The 18980-nt window shown below is 37.6% G+C and overlaps 1 protein-coding gene and 1 long non-coding RNA gene across 8 annotated transcripts in view; one reads left to right on the top strand and one right to left on the bottom strand.

Moving 5' to 3' along the window:
• The window catches only part of PTPRD (protein tyrosine phosphatase receptor type D), a 1176387-nt gene that overhangs the window by 465280 nt on the left and 692127 nt on the right, over positions 1–18980 (bottom strand). The window lies entirely within an intron of this gene.
• Positions 6862–17344, top strand: LOC147648441 (uncharacterized). The gene is made up of 3 exons (XR_015281218.1): positions 6862–7270; positions 11180–11366; positions 14488–17344. It is a non-coding gene; the product is annotated as an uncharacterized LOC147648441 (long non-coding RNA).

Genomic DNA, 18980 nt, shown 5'->3' with positions numbered 1-18980 from the left:
AGGCATGTGAAGGGAAGTAGGAATGGGGGAAAAAGGAAAACAAGTTTAGAGAGAGAAACTTAGAAGAGAGAGACATAAAAAGGCAAAAGGAAAAAAGAAAAGGAAAAAAGTGAAAGAAAGAGGAAAAATAAATAGAAGAATTAAGAGAATTGGAGAAAAATTAAGTGATCAAACTTTCGTTTTTTGATCAAACAAAATTCTTTAAAGTGTGATCGTCCTTTACATATACATGAAAAAAATAAGAAACAGGGAAAAAGATAAAGAAAAAGTTAAGAAAGAGGAATAACACCCACTCAACATCTCTGCCAGTGATGTGGAGGAGATGGAGGGCACATGTATCATGTCTGCAAAAGGATCACTTTATATTTTTGGGGCTAATGAGATAAATATAGAGAAAAGGTAAAAAGCTAATATGCAATATTTAAAAATGAGAATACTAGACTTAAAATGTCGTACTTAATGTTTCTCCTTTTCTATAAAAGTAATTGCTTTGTGGTTCATAGGTTGTTTCACAATTTTTGCTTCAAAAATTTTTAGCTGTGTTTTTATTGTAGGTAGAATTCTTATTTAAAAGAGTTTTATAAGGGCATTATTGTTCAGAAAAGGTCTTGACAATTAAGCAATATATTTCATATCAGTCCTTTTGAAATTCCAGCTTATCTGTGTTTCAATATCTTATTTATTCACAATTAAATATTTGTCTGAATTACCAGGGTTATTTCTTTGCTCCAGTTGACTTGTCAGATTTATACCAGAGTTGATAAAACAGTTTTCTTAATTCAGAGATGCCAGCTTGTCAGAACCTAAATCAAGGTGTTTCTTTTAAAGCTCATCGTGCACCAGGAAGTCTTCTGTGAATACAGGGATACAATGCTTTATGTTTGCTCTTTACTTTTCCCCAGAGGTGTGGTAATATACAGCTGTGAGTAAATGATAAAGTGAATTTCCTCTTTTATTCTTACTCTATTTTTTAATTTATTTTTGTGTTTTCTCTTCTTAAACCTAAATAATCTCTCAAGTCACATTGAGTCCAAGAGTTTATAAAATTTCAGATTCATTCCTGTGGTTTTTTCATTATTACTGTAACCAAATTCAGAAGGACAAAGAAGAAAATTCAAAATCTATTAACTTTCCACCAAAGGAAATTTAAGCCACAGTAGCATTTTCTGTAGTGTTTTACAGATGTCTTTCTTCCCCTTAAAAATAATGATTAAGAAATTATATTTCTGCAGTGTAAAACTCCATAATCTGTGTTATAAATGAAAGATTTAAGAAGTCTACAGTACTATGTCTAAAGGGGGATGATTAGTTGAAATAAAGCGCTACATAAGAAATTATATCCTAAAAGCTATCATTGTGTCATTAATCCCTGAAATCAACAGTTGTACCTCAAGGGCTGAAACCTAGTTTCAAACGAATCAACTAGAAAGTACCTAGTGCCTAAAACTCCCAGTACCTTCTCTGATAGCATGCTTCTACCCTGAAATTTATATATCTAGAGCTGTCGGTCTGTCTATCTATCTATCTATCTATCTATCTATCTATCTATCTATCTATCATCTATCTATCTATCTATCTATCTATCTATCTATCTATCTATCTATATCTATCTATCTATCTATATCTATCTATCTATCTATCTATCTATCTATCTATCTATCTATATCTATCTATCTATCTATATCTATCTATCTATCTATCTATCTATCTATCTATCATCTATCTATCATCTATCTATCTATCTATCTATCTATCTATCTATCTATCTATCTATCTATCTATCTATCTCCTTATCTCTAATCAGCTACTCTGTATTAAACTAAGGAAATTTCCCCAAACATTCTCAAATAAATGTCTAATATGAGTGCCACTATTTAACTGTTTTTTAAGTACTCAGAGACTGATCATTTGAATGTATACTGCTACAGTTTTAGGAAAATCTATAACCATATATCTAAACAGAGGCTTTCTCTTGACACTGAAACTCAGTCTAGTTATACACTGACAAAGAACAGAATATTGGATTACTGAAAACAGTAGTTCAATTAATTTTCACAGAAATTGGGTTAGTGAAATGTATTATGAAAGCAGAACAGATTTCTAGAACTTTTGTTTGAGACTTTAAAAAGTATCTATTCACCTCCCTATTAATCTTTAGTATTTCTGGTTCATATGTTAATAGTAAAAAAATTGTGGCAATGTTACTTACATAGTTGCGTTGCAGCATACAGTAGCACATAAGAAATGACAGAAATCATAAAATTACTTGAGGAGTCCATGATGTAAATTTATGGTAAAAATGCAGGAGTACTCATGTGGGCTTTATTCTACTGTCACTCACACAGAATCACAGAATCACAGTCACAAGGTTGGAAGAGACGTTCAAGATCATCAACTCCAACCCATGCCCTAACACCTCAAGTAGGTCATGACACCAAGTGCCACATCCAGTCTTTTTTAAACACTGCCAGGGATGGTGACTCCACCACCTCCCCAGGCAGAACATTCCAATACTTTATCACCTTTTCTGTAAAATCTTTTTCCTAAAATCCAACCAATATTTCCCTTGGTGCAGCTTGAGACTGTTTCCTCTCGTTCTGTCAGTTGCTGCCTGGTGAAAGAGACCAACCCCCACCTGCCTACAAACACCTTTCAGGAAGCTGTAGAGAGTGGTAAGGTCACCTCTGAGTCTCCTTTTCTCCAGGCTAAACAACCCCAGCTCCCTCAGCCCTTCCTCACAGGGTTTGTGTTCCCAGCCCCTCACCAGCCTCGTTGCCTCCTCTGGATGTGCTCAAGTGTCTCAATGTCCTTCCTGAACTGAGGGGCCAGAACTGGACACAGCAGTCCAGGTGTGGCCTCACCAGTGCCCAGTACAGGGGGAGAATGACCTCCCTGCTCCTGCTGGCCACACTATTCCTGATCCAGGGACCATTGGCCCCTTGGCCACCAGGGCACACTGCTGGCTCATGTCCAGCTGGCTGTCACCAGCACCCCCAGGTCCCTTTCTGCCTGGGCACTGTCCAGCCACACCATCCCCAGCCTGCACGGGGTTATTGTGGCCAAAATGCAGGACTCGGCACTTGGACTTATTAAACTTCATCCCACTGGACTCTGCCCATCCTTCCAACCATTCCAGGTCTCTCTGCAGAGCCCTCCTCCTCCTGCAGAGACTGACACACACTCCCAGCTTAGTGTCATCTGCAAATTTACTAATGAAGGACTCAGTACTCTCATCCATGTCACCAATAAAAATATTGGACAGGACTGGCCCCAGCACAGACCCCTGAGGGACACCACTGGTGACTGGCCCCCAGCTGGATGCAGCACCATTCACCACCACTCTCTGGGCCATCCAGCCAGTTCCTAACCCAGCACAGAGTGCTCCGGTCCAAGCCATGGGCTGCCAGCTGTTCCAGGAGTGTGCTGTGGGAGACAGCGTCAAAGGCCTTGATGAAGTCCAAACAGACAACATCCACAGCCCTTCCAGCACCCACCAGGCAGGTTGTCACTCACCATGATAATAACATTCCCCATGAAGTAGTAAAGGCAAAGCCTGGTTGTATGCTTTCCAAGGACCCACTATCAGCTGCTCTTAATTCTTGAGAAGATGAAAAAAGAAAAATAAAAAGGTAAATGAAAGTTGGAAGAAATTTATTGCAATGTATACTTCCTGTTATTTTTGTTTTATTGGGGTATCTGTAAGTTTGTGAAGGAAGTCCAGCCACAAATGTTTATGGAAGAGGAAGCAAGGCTACAAACCACATGAAATATGAAAAGCCACACTTAAATGCCAGAAAGGAAAGGTAAGTATGAAGGAGGTCTTAGGAAGCGCAGTTTTGGGTATAACTTGATTAGATACTTGAATGATCTAGATACAGAAAGTTTCAGTCATACAGTTTTCAGAGAACACATTTTACTAGAGATTAACAATGTTGAGCTTCTAGAAAACTAATAGTAAGGCAGCCGCAGCTATTTTTTCCTCTCCTCTTGCATGTAATTGGCATGAGAGTTGATGAAAATCCTGTTTGAATAATTTGGATAAATTATTTGGTTATGCGCTTGAAATGACCTGAAGAAATTAATGAGTTTAGAAATTCAAATTTCATAAATTAGCTTTCAGATTTATTGCTAAATCTAATCAGAGATGTTCCTGATTTACGTAAACATACCTTCCTTCAAATATCTATTTATGGGAATCAGAAAATCCACATACATCTGATTAAAAGTTTTCTTTACCTGTACTTTTGTATTTTATGATGTGCAAATTTCAACTCCATTTTAAAAATGGAACTGACATTTTCATAATAAAGAAATTTTCACACTGCCTGTGTTCACATTTCAATACTACAGTCTTATGTATTGCTGTAATGCTTTATTTTGTAAGCATTAATAATCATCTCTCAGAGCATTGCCAGAGGCAGATAATACAGGTATCACTGGTGTTCAGAGGAGAAATAGCATAGACTTCTATCAAAACCTGTCTGATAAGGTGGTATTTGGTGAGGGGTGAAAGTGTGTTTGAGTCGAATATTTTATGGCAGCAATAATTGTAAATATTTTTCAGAAACATAATGATCTACTGTAGTAATTCTCAGTTTAAGATGTACCTGTTTCATTCAAAAAAACAGGTCAGAGAGTAAAAATGACTTCTTAGCTACCTGGAGGCACAATTCTTTTTTGGAGAATGAATTATCTTTCTTTTTCTTATTGTTGAGACCTTAATTTTTTTCTATTAATTGAAAAATAGTGCCCTCAATATCAAATGCACTGTAGTATCAACCAAATACATTCAGAAAAAAAACTGCTGCAATAGGAAGAGATCAACAATATTTGATATTTAGTCACCACATGTTTTCCCACTATAATTACCTGTTCGTCTCACGACTACAGCAAGGCAATTCCCCCTTCGCTGTTTTTACTCTTAAAAAGCGTGGCACACATTTGCTGTATTTGTAGGCATGGAAGGCCAGTTCTTTTTACTGGACGTGGAATTTGTTACCTTTTTCTAAATGAAAAAGTATATACTGCTCATGGCAAAATTACTCATAATGAGATTTCTCATCGCTGAATTTCTAGACTTGGCCAATATGCTGCTGGCTTTCCAGGAAATGCTATTGTGTGTTAAGCAACTGGAAAATTTATGAACTATCTTCTACCATTTTACTAGAAAAGGAGGGAAAACTTTTAAACTCTATACCAGAAACTGTTCAAAAGATTCAAGGTCACATAAAAATTAGAGCTTCTTTCCCTAAAAAGGTTGATAGGATCAATATCCCAACTAAAATTCATGTACACCAACACACTCACCATAAGCAAGAAACAGGAAGATGGAAGCCATTGTGCATCATAAATACTATGACATAGTTATGTTGGAAACATGGTGGAATGCCTCACAAAAGACAAGTGCTGCAGTGGGTGTCCATAAACATTTTAGAAGGGTTAGCCAAAGGAAGAGAGGTGGTGGAATAGCCCAGTATGTTATGGAGTGTCTTGATTTTCTAGATCTTAATGATGGTGATGATAAGGCCAAGCTCTTATGAATAATTATCAGGGGAAAGGCTAATAAGGCAGATACTGTGGTGGGAGCCTAGGTGTAAAGGCAGAGAAAATGTTTTAAAAGCTGATGAGGAAAGTAAACAATCTCAAAGTTCCACCAAGGTAGGCTTAGATATTAGAAGAAATTTCTTCTTTGAAATATGTTCAAGCACTGAAACAGGCTGGACAGAGAAGTGATTGAGTTACCATCCCACAAGGTATTTAAAAGATTCATAGATGTGGCATTTAAAGACGTGGTTTAGTGGTGGACTTGGTAATGCTGTGTTAACAAACAGGAATCAATGATCTTAGAAGTCTTTTCCAACCTAACCAATTACATGAAATACATATTAAAAATATATTTTCCCTCTGGAAAGAAATACAATAAAATAACCAAGCCAAAACTTGACTTTTTCTCTTGCTATTTTAACTAAAGGAAAAAAAAATACTAAAAGAGCAATTCCCCATTTTCTGATTGTTGAGGGTTAGGTGTCCTTCCTTTAGTTCTGTCTCACCTATGGAATTTTTACCCATCATTGCCAGGGAAGTCTGACTGGTAGTACTTAGTGGATGCTTGAGAAAACAGAGTTCAGCTGGGCTCAGGGGGTAAGTGGGGCAGAAAAAAGGGAAGGTGGGGGCAGCTGAGGGCTGGCTGGTTTCTTCAGCTTCAGAGTAGAACTCTCACTGGGACCTGTTGCAGCTGGGAAAAGGGAATTTGCCATCACACACACAGAGCTGTTGCTTCTTCTTCTCCTTCTTCCTTCTTTGCTGGGTGGCCTCGCACTCTGTGTCCTGCTGGGACGTGTGGCAGTGCCAGCCACCGCCTCAGAGCTGCTGATACACCTCAGCCACCGGCCCAGGATCTCAGCTCATCCCTGCTGTTCCAGCTGAGTGTTCCTCAGAGCCCTGCAGGAGCACCGGGACTGCCCACCCGAGGGGTTTGTGAAGCAAAGCCTCTCCTCCATCCCTTCCTGCCTCAGCCAAGAAAGCTGTCACAGGGTCCCTGGTTCTGTTTTCTTGCTAAAGCTGTAGTTATTGTTGTTTGTTTGCCTGGTTATACCAGTAAAGAGCTGTTATTCCTATCCCCAGATGTCTGCCTGAGAGCCCCTTGATTTCAAAATTATAATAATTCAGAGAGAGGGGGTCTACATTTTCCTTCCAAAGGAGGCTCCTGTGCTCCCTAGCAGGGACCTGTCTTCTAAACCGAGACACTGATAGCAAAAGACATTGTGTCCCTGGTGTCCTTGTTGCAGAGATTGGGCAGAGTTTATAGCCACGTGGGTGTGGTTAGGTTGCTATTCTATAACTCCCACATCATCTCTCAGTGTGATTCTGGGGAGAAGAAAATGCTGAATGCACCTAAGAAATGTGCCCTTTTGTTCCCTTTGTGTTTGGGAGAAGGTGCCTGCTGTGGTAACACTGGGACCAGCTCTGGAGACTTCTGTCGCTTCACTGCTGCCTCCTGTCCTTTCCTGTTCTTCTGAGACACAGCTCTGAGATACAGCAAACACAGTTGGGACATCAAGAAAAACCACTGAGGAAAAACAGTGAAGTGGAAGCAGCTGCAGGAAAAGCAGCAGCAAATGAGGGGAGAGGAGCCAAGCGTGAGCTGAGTCTGAGCCCCAGCAGAATGGAGCAGTCAAAATTAACAACGCCACTGGAACCAAGCCCCTGTGGAGTGGAGTGGTCCAGAAGGAGACAGCATGATGTGACATGGACGATATAGCTTTTGGAGGTTTGTCCATCATTGTTTTCCATTGTCTTGGGCTTGGGGGTAAGGTCAAGCAGCTGCAGGGAACCCCTGCCATCTTGTCTTTCCCTGGGACAGCCACGTAATTCTGGGCATGGGAGCAGCTGCTATCTTGCCTTTGTCCAGCATCTACATGGAACTAAGCTGAGGGGGTGGACAACTTTTATGTTTAAAACACCTTTTATTGTATGCTTTTTATATTAATATTGCTGCTGTTACTGTGCATTTCTTATTCTATTGCTGCTTGTTTTCAATGAATTTTTATCTCAATCTGTAGTCTTTGCCTTTGTCCCTTTCTTACTAGAGGGGGCAGGGAGAAAGTGAATGAAGTTTATTTCCTACTATAAGAACAAACAAATTGGAATCGAAATAAAACTCTGATGCTGCTGTATGAAATAATCTGGCTTTCAGTGTGTTACTATCTGTAAGCAAAATGATGCAGATTTAGACAAAACAAGCCATAATTGTTTTTTGCTAATAATCATAGAACTGGACCTATTGGTGCTACCAGTGTTGTGGGTCTTTGGATAGAACTGTTGACAAATCAGTTTCTGGCTGAGTGAGAAATAGCTAATGTCTCTCTCTACAGGTTTGGAAACCCTCTATCAGAGGGCTTTATGTAGTTGTTGTAGGAAGTACATGTGTGTTACATGTGGCTGGTAATGTGGAATGAAGCCTGAACCCATATACTTCATTACAACTCTTTCACACTATACACAAAACCAAAGACTCAAGTAGGGTCTTCAACCTGGAACATGGTTTTCCTACTTCTTTGAAAATGCAACTCCTTTAACAAATGTTGTCATGTAATAAATTTCTTGTTCTCCTGCTTACATATTTGTGAAAGAGGATGAGCTTCACTGAGAAATTTCTAGAGGTTTTTCCACTAAATCATGTAGAGAGAGGTATCAGTGCCAACATTTTCCAGCAAAACCTTATCTGAATCTTGGATCTGTATGTTCCTTCTATAGAATTCATGGAAGTATTTAATATTTAGCTGATGAGATAGATTATAGTTGATATTACACATTACAAAGCAGCCCACATAATGCTCAAATAACTTCTTTGTGTTGTGGCAATAATACTGGTGGTGCTTCTCAGTTGCCAAAAGTCACTAATACCACACATATTTATATATCAACAGTATTGCAAATCTGATAATAATAATTACATGTTAATATAATTTAATTCGCTCTGTAACTTTGCATACCATGCTCTGGTAGACCACAAGAAAAGAAAAGCATATGACTTGGTACTGAAGACACGACTATACACTTTTGCACATAATTTTCTCATGTGTTGTGGGATTGGGCTGAAAGCCAAAGTGGGCTAATTCATATTCATGATGATTTTTGCTTTTGAAAAGCTGCATGTAGAATGTAGCTTCCACAACCAGCTGCTTCTTTCAGGAACTGAAACTTATTTTCACTGCTCTGTGTTAAAAGGGCCCAAGAAGTGGCATGGATCTATAGACTCTGCTGGGTCATCAGCCTTGTTACAAGTGCTTCCTTCAAGCATTCCTTGCTGACCTGCAAGAGGGGGATATACTTAGATGTCTTCTTATGTTAAACAAAATTTGCTGACTAATTCTAAAGCTAATTGCAATCAATGGGTTTTTCCATGTATTGTGAATGAACCTCTAAAGCAGATTTAATCCATTTAATTGATTATATCACTTCCAACTATGTCCTGATCTCACCTTAGACAGTCTCAGATAAAGCTGATTTTTAAAAGAAAGCATTTCAGTACTAAACTGTCTGATAATACTAATAATCAGATTTGATTTTAAAGTCTTAAGAAACTTTTTTGTAGCTAAATTCCTTCTCAACATCACCATATCTGATTAATTGAAACCACTGTTTCCTCAAATGTAATATATTTTCAGGGAGCATTTACAGAGTGATATTTACATAGCAAGACTTCTTTCTGTAGTACTATGTTTTTTCAAACTAAGAGTGTACAGTTTTGATCAGCAGAATTTCATGTTGAGTAGTGAAATTAAGGTTTAGCATTTTATGGTGCACAGTTTCTATAACAGAAATAGGTAAATACCATTTTTCTCATCGGCTGGAGATTAAACTCTCTGGTCTGAATTAATTAGATTGGGAGATGGTAACATTAATGAGTCTTCAAAGCATTGCAAAAAATAATGAACCATGTTTCAGAAAATGAAATTTTATTTTGGCCTTATGTTAGACAGAAATTGGGAATACCCACTTGGATAAGTTCATCAGGAAATCACCAATGGTAGTTTCCTCTTCCCTACCAAGAACAACCTTTAGAATTAATTGAGTCAGCTGGCCTAGCAAGCAGATGTCCAATTACATCATGGAACATGGGTTGCACTGTCTCTTCTTAAGCAAAACATGTAAATTTTCAAAATACAATGTGGTGTTGATGTGAAGCTTACATATTTACACTTAGCATCTGTTTATAAATTCACTTTTAAAAGTAGCTGTGAAAATGTGGCTATTTAGCAGTATTATTTCCAGGGACAAATACAATTCTACAAACATTCAGCAAATGTTTTGAAATCTGGCAACTACTCTTCTCAGAGGGGGATCTCTCTTTACTTGAGAGTGTATCCCTAGGTGGTGAATAAAGAGAGATGCTTGGCTCGCTATCATATCTCTAAACACATCAGATAGCTATGCCCACCAGCCTACTTGGACACAGCAGTGGGTTTGACCATCTGCTCCCAAATATGACTACAACTCAATTTTGGCAATAGAATTCATGAGAAAAAGGCAAGGGGTACTAAGAAATACTGGGTTCAGACAGGTGTCTTGGAAATTTAGCCTTGGTATCATGTGTTGTTGTAACAGTGATACGCATTCACATTTCCACGGCTCTTTGAAAGTGCACAATTTGTGCTGGCATGGGACAGCAGAAGGCTGTCACTTCTGGTTAGTACTGCTTTCTGTAGGAGCTAGTGTTCATGTGCTATCTAGTCTAGACCAAAAGGCAGCAGAAAGCTTCTGCTTTACAGAAAATAGATATACCCCCTGCATGATGCTACATATCATGGAAAAGATTGCAGAGGGGCCAAATTTTCATTTGCTGCTACCTTCTAGAAGAAGGCTAAGTGGGTATAAGGCACACCTGTGACTCCTCCTCCATTCATTTAGTTGATCAAGAACCCTTAACAAGAGATTTTGGGAAGCAGTGGATAGAGGCCACTATTGAAGCAGTCACACAAAAATGACGTAATGGTCAACTGTTGGGGTTCTTTTCATTCCTTCAAAAAACATTCTGGAGGACTCTTTGCTTTTCTGGCCTTCTAGTAGTCACTTTCCTGCAATCTGAAAATGGAGTAAAATGGTGTTCTAAAAGGTGACTTTATAAGCCATTCTCAAAATAACAAAAATAAAGCTGAACATTACAAGGAAACAACCAGGTGTGCATTAATAAAGGAGTGAAGGTAAAGATATATTTTGAGAATGATTTAGACTTTCTCCTCAAAGTTTTTTTCTCTCCTCAGATGCTTAAATGTGCCTTGGTCCTGGTGAGAGACTTGTCAAGTGGCCTATTTGGGAAATTTATTTTTGGGTTTTTTCTCAGTTTCTCATGGACTAAGTTTAGTTCTACTTAGTGAATAAGGTAAATTTGAAAAATCTTAAAAACCCAGACTGCCTAAATGTGAACAAAACCTGAAAAATTTAGATACTTGCTCAGATAGCTTAGCCTGAGGAATATGTGGTTTAGAGATACTGAACTGGAAAATTCTGTGTAACTGCATGTAAATGCAGTCAATCCTAATTGGTTTTTTACTCATTGCTACCACAATCAGAGAACAAAAATATTTCTCAGAGGAATGAAAATTTAAAAAAGAGGTGTGCTCTTTGAGACAGAAGAAACCAAAGTTAAAGTTAATTCATTTTTCTATTCATCCAGATTCCTTCATTTTAAGGTGAAGATTTTGATGACTCAAGAAGAGCCTTGAGGCCAAATAAACTTAAGACCAAACAGCTCCAGGAAAGTTTGGAAATATGTTGTGACGGATTAAGAAAAATCAGAAGACCAGATAATTAGATTGCTGACTAGAAAAGAAAGCTAATGTATGAGATGAAAATGTTTCCAGGTAAGATGATTTTGTTACCATCTTTCAAACTAAAATAGGTATATAGAAAGAAAAAAGCAATTGCTGTATTTGTGCTTTCTCATTGGTATAAAAGTTAAGAAAATGAAGAAGAGGTAATGCGCAAAACCAAAGCAAAAATTCATAACCCATTCCAAATATGTCTGTTCCCACCTAATACTGCTATGAGTGAAACCACACGAAACATTGAAGGTCTTAATGACTGCAGCAAACTACATCTTTAACATCTTCACCCCAGACAAATTTTATGTCTTTTATATTTATTTAGCAACCTGAGGGTTTTTTTTTTAATATTCCTTTAAGGTTCTCATGTAACTAAGCCAACCTTTTTATTTGAATTTGTAAATAAAAGTATTTTTTTAAACAAAGAATATTTTTATCTAACAAGCATACATTTACTTAAGTTGAGACACACAGGATGAGACAAATAATAGCCTTGCTATCCAAATCCCATAACAAAGAAAGTTCTCTTCCTTCATGTTTTCTTAATCAGACTTAAAATATAGGACCAATTCATTGAAAAATATACTGGAACAACAAAATCCAGAGGTAATCCCACTCCCACTGAAACAGAAACCTCAGTAAGGTTGCCAGGACCTGGATTCTGAGCCAGGGACTTGGCCCTCTAGCTGGGGCTCCAACCTATGTCATCTCTGTGCAATACAAAATATTCCCTTTTAGGAAAATGAATGAATGAGAAAGTGACACATTAATTTCAATTAGAAAATGGTAGAGGAATCAGAGTATTTTATAGTCTGATTTTTTTCATTTCATGCATTTTGCTTCATTTCATCATTTTTTAAAAATAATATTTATATTTTACCTTTTCAAGCAATGAGTGTTTTTCTAGCTTAACAGCAAGTCATTCCAGGCTGACTAACTCATTTTATTATCTAGCATAGGCAATACATTTCATACACTGTTTCAAGGGATAAAAACATTCCATTATTGTTCCCTAAAGGAATTGTATTAATTAAACTTCCTGGCTAAATTCCCCTGCAATAATGAGTGAGCTGCTTGTTACCATGTTGAATCTCAAATGAAATAGAGAACAGATTTTTGAAAAGGAGGCATTCTGCAAGGCCTATCTAAGAATTTCAGTGCAGAGCCCTCCGCCAGCTCAGTGGGCTGTCCTGGAAATTGAAATGTTGCCTAGATCTTGCAGAGGACTGTTGTCTGTGGCCAGATCTCAGAATGCCCATATGTCATACTTTCTCAAAAAGGCCTTAGGAGGCAATCCTAAACTTGCTTCCTTCCTTTCATTTGCTGAGACATTATGAGAGCAACTATTAAAATCTCTCACATTGATTTAGACATTTCTTCCACAGATTTCCTGTTTTGGAGTGGTAGATTTGTTTCCAGTACTTTCCTCTCTTAGGCTAACAAGCAGGGTCTGCTTTCTCTTCTGTGTCATCACTGTACCTTGTGAGTCTTCACACTGAGATAAATACCTATAGAAATTAAGCATCCTTTTTTTCTTTATTGACTAGTTTTAAAACTACTGACTGGATGAATATTCTCAACAGAATAAGCACTACCTTCAGTGTCACCTTCCTCCAAAATATTGTCTGAAAGTCTAAATTTTGTGCCCAGTATGGAGTCACATCTCCTGTAAATTTTCCTATTGTTCATGATAGGCATAGAGAAAATAAAGATCCCACCTGCTGTACTGCTTTCATCTGTGGGGGCACCAACATAAGAAAGATATTGACCTGCTGGAGTGAGTCCAGTCCAGAGTCTGATCACAAAGGTGATCAGAGGGCTCAAGTACCTCTCCTGTTAATACAGGCTGATAGACCTTGGGGGTAAGATTCCTGGGAGAATCCCTTAGAACACTTTCCAGTATCTGAAGGGGGCTACAAAAGAGCTGGAGAGGGACTTATTACAAGGACTTGTCATGATAGAATTAAGAGGGAATCACTTTAAACTGAAAGAAGATATGTTAATATTAGATACTAGCATGAAATTCTTTACTGTGAGGATTGTGAGGCACTGGAACAGGTTGTTGGAACCTGTTGTGGATTTCCCATCCCTGGAAGTGTTCAAGGCTATGTTGGTTGTGGCTCTGAGCAACCTGTCCTAGTGGAATGTTTTCTGTCCATGGCAGGGGAGCTGGAATTAGGTATTTTTAAGATCCCTTCCAGCCCAAACTGTTCTGTGAGTCCATGTTTTGTTATACATTCAGTTAAATGTGCATTAAAAGCACACTCTTTTGTCTTTCTAGAATGACTCAGGAGTGGTTTATGTCTTGGATGAGGGACAGACAATGTATTTTTACTTCTTCACTGTAAGTTACTTTTGCAACTGTGCAAATAAAATCTAAAAGGCCAACAGTTACTGTTCTGTATGTTGTGGAAAAGTGTCCTTGCAAAAGGACAAGCAAAATCAGAAACCATGTCAGAAGACATTTATGCACTATGACTGTGAAGGAAAGTATTGCACCTCTCCTACACAGGATTTCTACAACTGTGCTGTATTCAAAGCAATGCTGAATAAGACTGCAAGGTTTTCAGGCTTCCCACAGGTTAAAAAATGCTGTGATTTAATAAAAAAATATGTGAGACTATCATATATGAGGATTATATATCATATATATCATATGTGAGGATTTTCAATCATGACATGACTTGCATTTTGACCGTAATTATAGAAATAATTTTTCCACTGGTTCATCTCAAAAATATGGTTTTTATGACTATCTCTTATCAAATAAGAATGAAAGCCAGCTGAGATATTAGTGCTTTGAAACCTGTCCTCTAGTATTAGCCTACTTCTGGTGTTACAATTGTGTATAATAAAAAAATTAATGTATTGACATTTTATTACTGCAAAACCAATGGAGCTCCTAATACAATCAAACTCTTTGGGAAAAACCAAACTCTATTCTGCTACAACTTAATACTTGTTTTCTCCTCCTAGGAAGAATGCTGTGGGATAGGAAATTCTGTTTGCAAAGTTAAAAAAGTCCGTGTGGATGATCTTTTAGATTACAATAGAGAAAATGTGACTGAGATTGTTGCTTTTAATAATTTCTAACAGTATAGTAAAAGTAAATTTATGTCAGATTTCATTCCTAACTTACCGGATTTCCTTTTTTTTTCAGTCAATCTGTCATTTGTGACTCTGACAATATCATAAAATAATATGATTAGGCCAAAACAGAACTACCCTTGCCAGAAAACAAGATTCTTTGCATGATATTCAAGGAGAGAAGATTAAATGCGTAAAAGGAAACAGATATTCACAGAAAAGTTTGGCTATTTAAGTGTCATGGTTTCAAGCCCAGCTCAAAACTAAGTACCAGATAGCTGCTCACTCAAGCCTTACTCTCTCTCCCCTACCCCACCTTGATGGATTGAGGAGAATAAAATAAAACTTTTATGTTGAAATAAGAACAATTTTATAATTGAAAATAAAATACACTAATAATGGTGAATAATATTAATAATGGTGATAATATTAAGAGACAAACAAGTGACACAGGATACAATCATTCATCAGCCACTGACCCACGCCAGAACCCCCATTCCTAAACCCCCATTCCCAAACCCAGATCAGCCTCTACCATGTAATTGTTTATATACTGGGCATGACATTCAATGGTGTGAAATATTTTTCTGGTCACCTGTCCCAGATATGCTGAATTTCTCCCTCTGAATTTCTTTTGCTCACCTCCTCACTGGCAGAACATGACAAAAGGAAAATTCCTTGATTTAGGATAAACAAAAAATAGTGTATTAACAACACTATTCTCATTCTGAATCCAAAACACAACACTATAACAGCTGCTGAGAAAAAAGTAATTTTATCCCTCCCAAATCCAGGACATCCAGTCATCTAAGAGAGGTGAATTTCATACTATCCAGAGCTAATATGTCTATACCATCTGTGATCCTGATAATTGAGTTGCACTTTTTCATCACACTTCATTCCTTAAGTTAACATAAGCCACATATAACTGGACTATATTTCCAAGAAATCTTAAGACCAGATTCATTGCTCCATGCAGAGAAAACAGTTCTGTTGAAAACTGTCATGATAGCAGCAGTACTGACAAGCTAGGATAAGCTATTTGTCCCACACATGGCTAAGAAAGTTCTATCATGACTCTATTCCATCTTCTGGTACAATGAAATTACCACAATATCTCAGCATCTAGGCCAATTTATTCTACAAAAAGGAGCTGTACCAGACAGAACTTGAATAATGCAGGTATCAGTATGAATTAAACCAACCTGAGATTCTTCCTAGATTTAGTATTGAGAAGAAAGCCAGCATTTCTCATTACATTGTGCAAAAGCCGGGTTCACTTACCTCAGCCTCCCTCTATCTCTGGATATATCTGGAATTTTTAACTTACTGTTATGGACAGAAAGGATTTCTCTGCAAAAAGCAGATTGTTTTAAACGGTCAAGTCATAAAGGAAAATCTGTCCCAAGCTTATGACTTGTCTGCTTGGCATATATTTCTGACAGTGAACTATCAGTGTGATAATTACAGGTAAGAATAGTTTTCTTGTTCTAGAGGTAATTATGTTTTATTTCTTATAGTAATTTTACACATGGTGCATTTTTTTCACAAGTTGTTTGTACAATTTCAAAATTATTTAGTGTATGTTCAGACTTTCTTATTGTTTCCATTTAAACAAAAAGAATATTCAGTCTGTTTGAAACACTTTGCAGCTGAGGACTATTTTTAAGTTTCTTCCAAGTGGAACACATCCAGTAGAATATTCTTTAATTTAGATTTTCCTCAAGACTGTCTAAATTTTGTCTGATGTTGAGGAGGAAGTTAGTAATCAGTATCAGTAATTTTGTCTAAATATACTTATAACCTAGAGAATCAAAGCATCAGGTTAAACAATAGAAGACACATCAACATAGCTAAATTATCTTTCTGTTTCTTTCTGGTCCTTTAGCAAATGGGGAAACTTGTATACATTTAGGCTAAATCCAAATACAGTCACATAATACAAAAGTAATCACATTTCTTCCCAGAACAAGTGATTGATTGTACAGGGTATTAAGTATTCTTTATTTTTTTTTTTTTTGTCTCCAGTTTCAAGCTTCTAATACCAAACACCTTTATTGTTGAGGAATTTTTTTGTGAGGCTTTGAAAATCCAAAGGTGAGAAACTCAAGCTTGGATAAAGCAACTCATTCAGGAAAACAATTGTAATGAAATTCTGTACCGACATACTAAAAAATACAGAATTCCCCTGAGTGTATTTTCTGAGATGTCAGGATAGTGCAGTATATACCCTGAAAAAAATAAACTGTATGCTAAACTGTCTGCCAGATTTGAGAAGAGTGGGTCAATGATGCCCAGATGGTCTTTTGAATTTCCTATATCTGCAGTACATGAGATTTATTTGCAAAAGAGATAAAGAGCTACACATATGCAATCAATATACTTACACAAGGGAAGAGGCTTAGTAACATTTACAAAATGCTCTCTCCTGAGCAAAAACAAATCTGTGGGAGAATACTGAACTTTCATATTTGCCTCCAAACCCATACTTAACACAACTAACAGTGTGCTTACATTTAAACCACACTAAATACATACTGTTAATACTGTTCTTGTACAAGATTGCAAATATTTTTCCATAATATTATGAATAAAGATAGATCATATATTAAATGTAAACAAATAAAAAATGCTATAGTTTAAAATATTAATATGCTGGATTTATGTTCTGCTGTGGTAGTAGTTGCTTGGACTGTTGTTCTGACAAGTTTGTGGGTACTCACAAGTAAGCTCAACACAGAAGCAGTATTTAATAGAGCTGCCAGGAAATCTGTGCCCTGCCCTTTATATGTATACATGATCAAATTTGGAAAGTTGTATGTTTTCAATTAATATTTTTGACTGCTGGTTTCATAATTTTGTGTATTGGTTTTAGTGTAAATAAGAGTATTTATTTTCTATTTAAAAATAAAATATATGAAGAAGGAAAATGGCTTTTTGTCTTTGCATCATCATTGATGTGATATAAGAAAATATGTAAACATATTTCTCCCCTTTAGTAGAATGGAATATGGAATAAGGATGATGCTTGTAGCATCTTTGTACCAAGTAACACTCCTGCACCTTAAATACTACGTCTTGTCTATCTCTGAATCCCCTCACAAAGCACAGCACCACCAGCCCTGCTCTCTGTTTCCTGCAGCCACAAATCTCAGGTCAAATTCAGAGTCTTCCTGGTGACCTTCCTGCAAAGGCAACAGAGCTACTAGTCACATGTGACTTACCCGTCACTGGTCTTTCTTGTCATGAGGTGGGGTTGGTGGTGTACGTGCTAGAGAGCTGCTTACACTAATATTTACAAATTTTTTCATTTAAGCATCATATGCCTATCTGGCTATTCCTCAGTTTAGCTCTAAGTACTATTTAAACTACTATTTCCCCTGCCATACCACACTTTAGGTGTCTATTCTTGGAAGTGAGTCTCTTCTTACCTTGCATTTACTAACTTTAAGCAGTCTGACTGGTACTTCATATTGCATGTGTTAATTATTACATGCAGATTGTCTGCAACTTGTTTTCAGTGTTTGAGACTCAGAAAAATGAAAATATAAACTGAAGGCCCGGTTCTGCAAGCATTTACTATTATGAGGAGCCATGTTGGAAGCAACAAAATTTACTTCAGGAAATGCTATGACCAATTTAAAAGGCCTTCAGGATAGTACTATAACATGCAAAGAAAATAATTTTGCTTAAATTCTACAGACCTAGAGTATGATGAATGTGTATAAGAAAAATGCTGCAAAGTGTGTGAAGTTTTAGTCCTCAGGCCAAACCTCAGTGAAATAAAGGGCACTGAATAGAAACTAGTAAGTTTATTACACTGTAGATAAAGATGCAATTTTGTAAACTTTTAGGTGATATGTCACACATAATGATTTCACACAATAAACTGGGAAATCAACAGAATAAAGAATTGAGTGTTCACTTGGAGATGCTAAGATTTTTATGTGAAATCTTATTATATTGCCCATGTACTCTATATTTCAAACATTCTGCACTGTTTTGGTGTGGCAAGATTTTGGTAGTGGTGGACGTACAAGGCTAGAAGTTTTCTCCATGTGCAATAAAGTCATTGCGAGCGGTCTCCAAGAGGGACTTGCTGCTGACTGTGGTTGAGCCCATCAGAGGCAATGATAATGTTGTGAAGATAAAGGATTTGAGGAGAGAAACATTGCTGCACAAGAGCAAACATATCCAAAACAGAGGAGTGAGAATGTGAGAGAAGCAGCTCTGCAGGCACCAAGGTCATTGGATAAAGAGGAGGAGTGAGTGCTGCAGGCACCAGGGCAGAGATTCCCCTGAAGCCTATGATGAGGGAGGGTGTGTGCCTGCAGTGCCAGAGCTCACAGTGGAGAACAAATCCACCTGCATCCTGTGGGCTCCGTGCTGGAGCAGGTGGATGCCTGAAACAGGCAGTGATCCTGTGGGTTGCCTGCACTGGAGCAGACTCCTGGCAGGGGCTGTGAGTCCATGGAGAGAGGAATCCAGGCTAGAGCAGGTTTGTTGACAGGACTTGGGACTCCAAGGGGGACCCATGCTGGTGCAGCCTGTGCCTGAAGGACTGCA

Source organism: Cyanistes caeruleus, chromosome Z, assembly GCF_971803275.1.
Source record: "Cyanistes caeruleus chromosome Z, bCyaCae1.hap1.1, whole genome shotgun sequence".
NCBI lineage: Eukaryota > Metazoa > Chordata > Aves > Passeriformes > Paridae > Cyanistes > Cyanistes caeruleus.
This window is presented reverse-complemented; position numbering and strand designations above follow the sequence as displayed.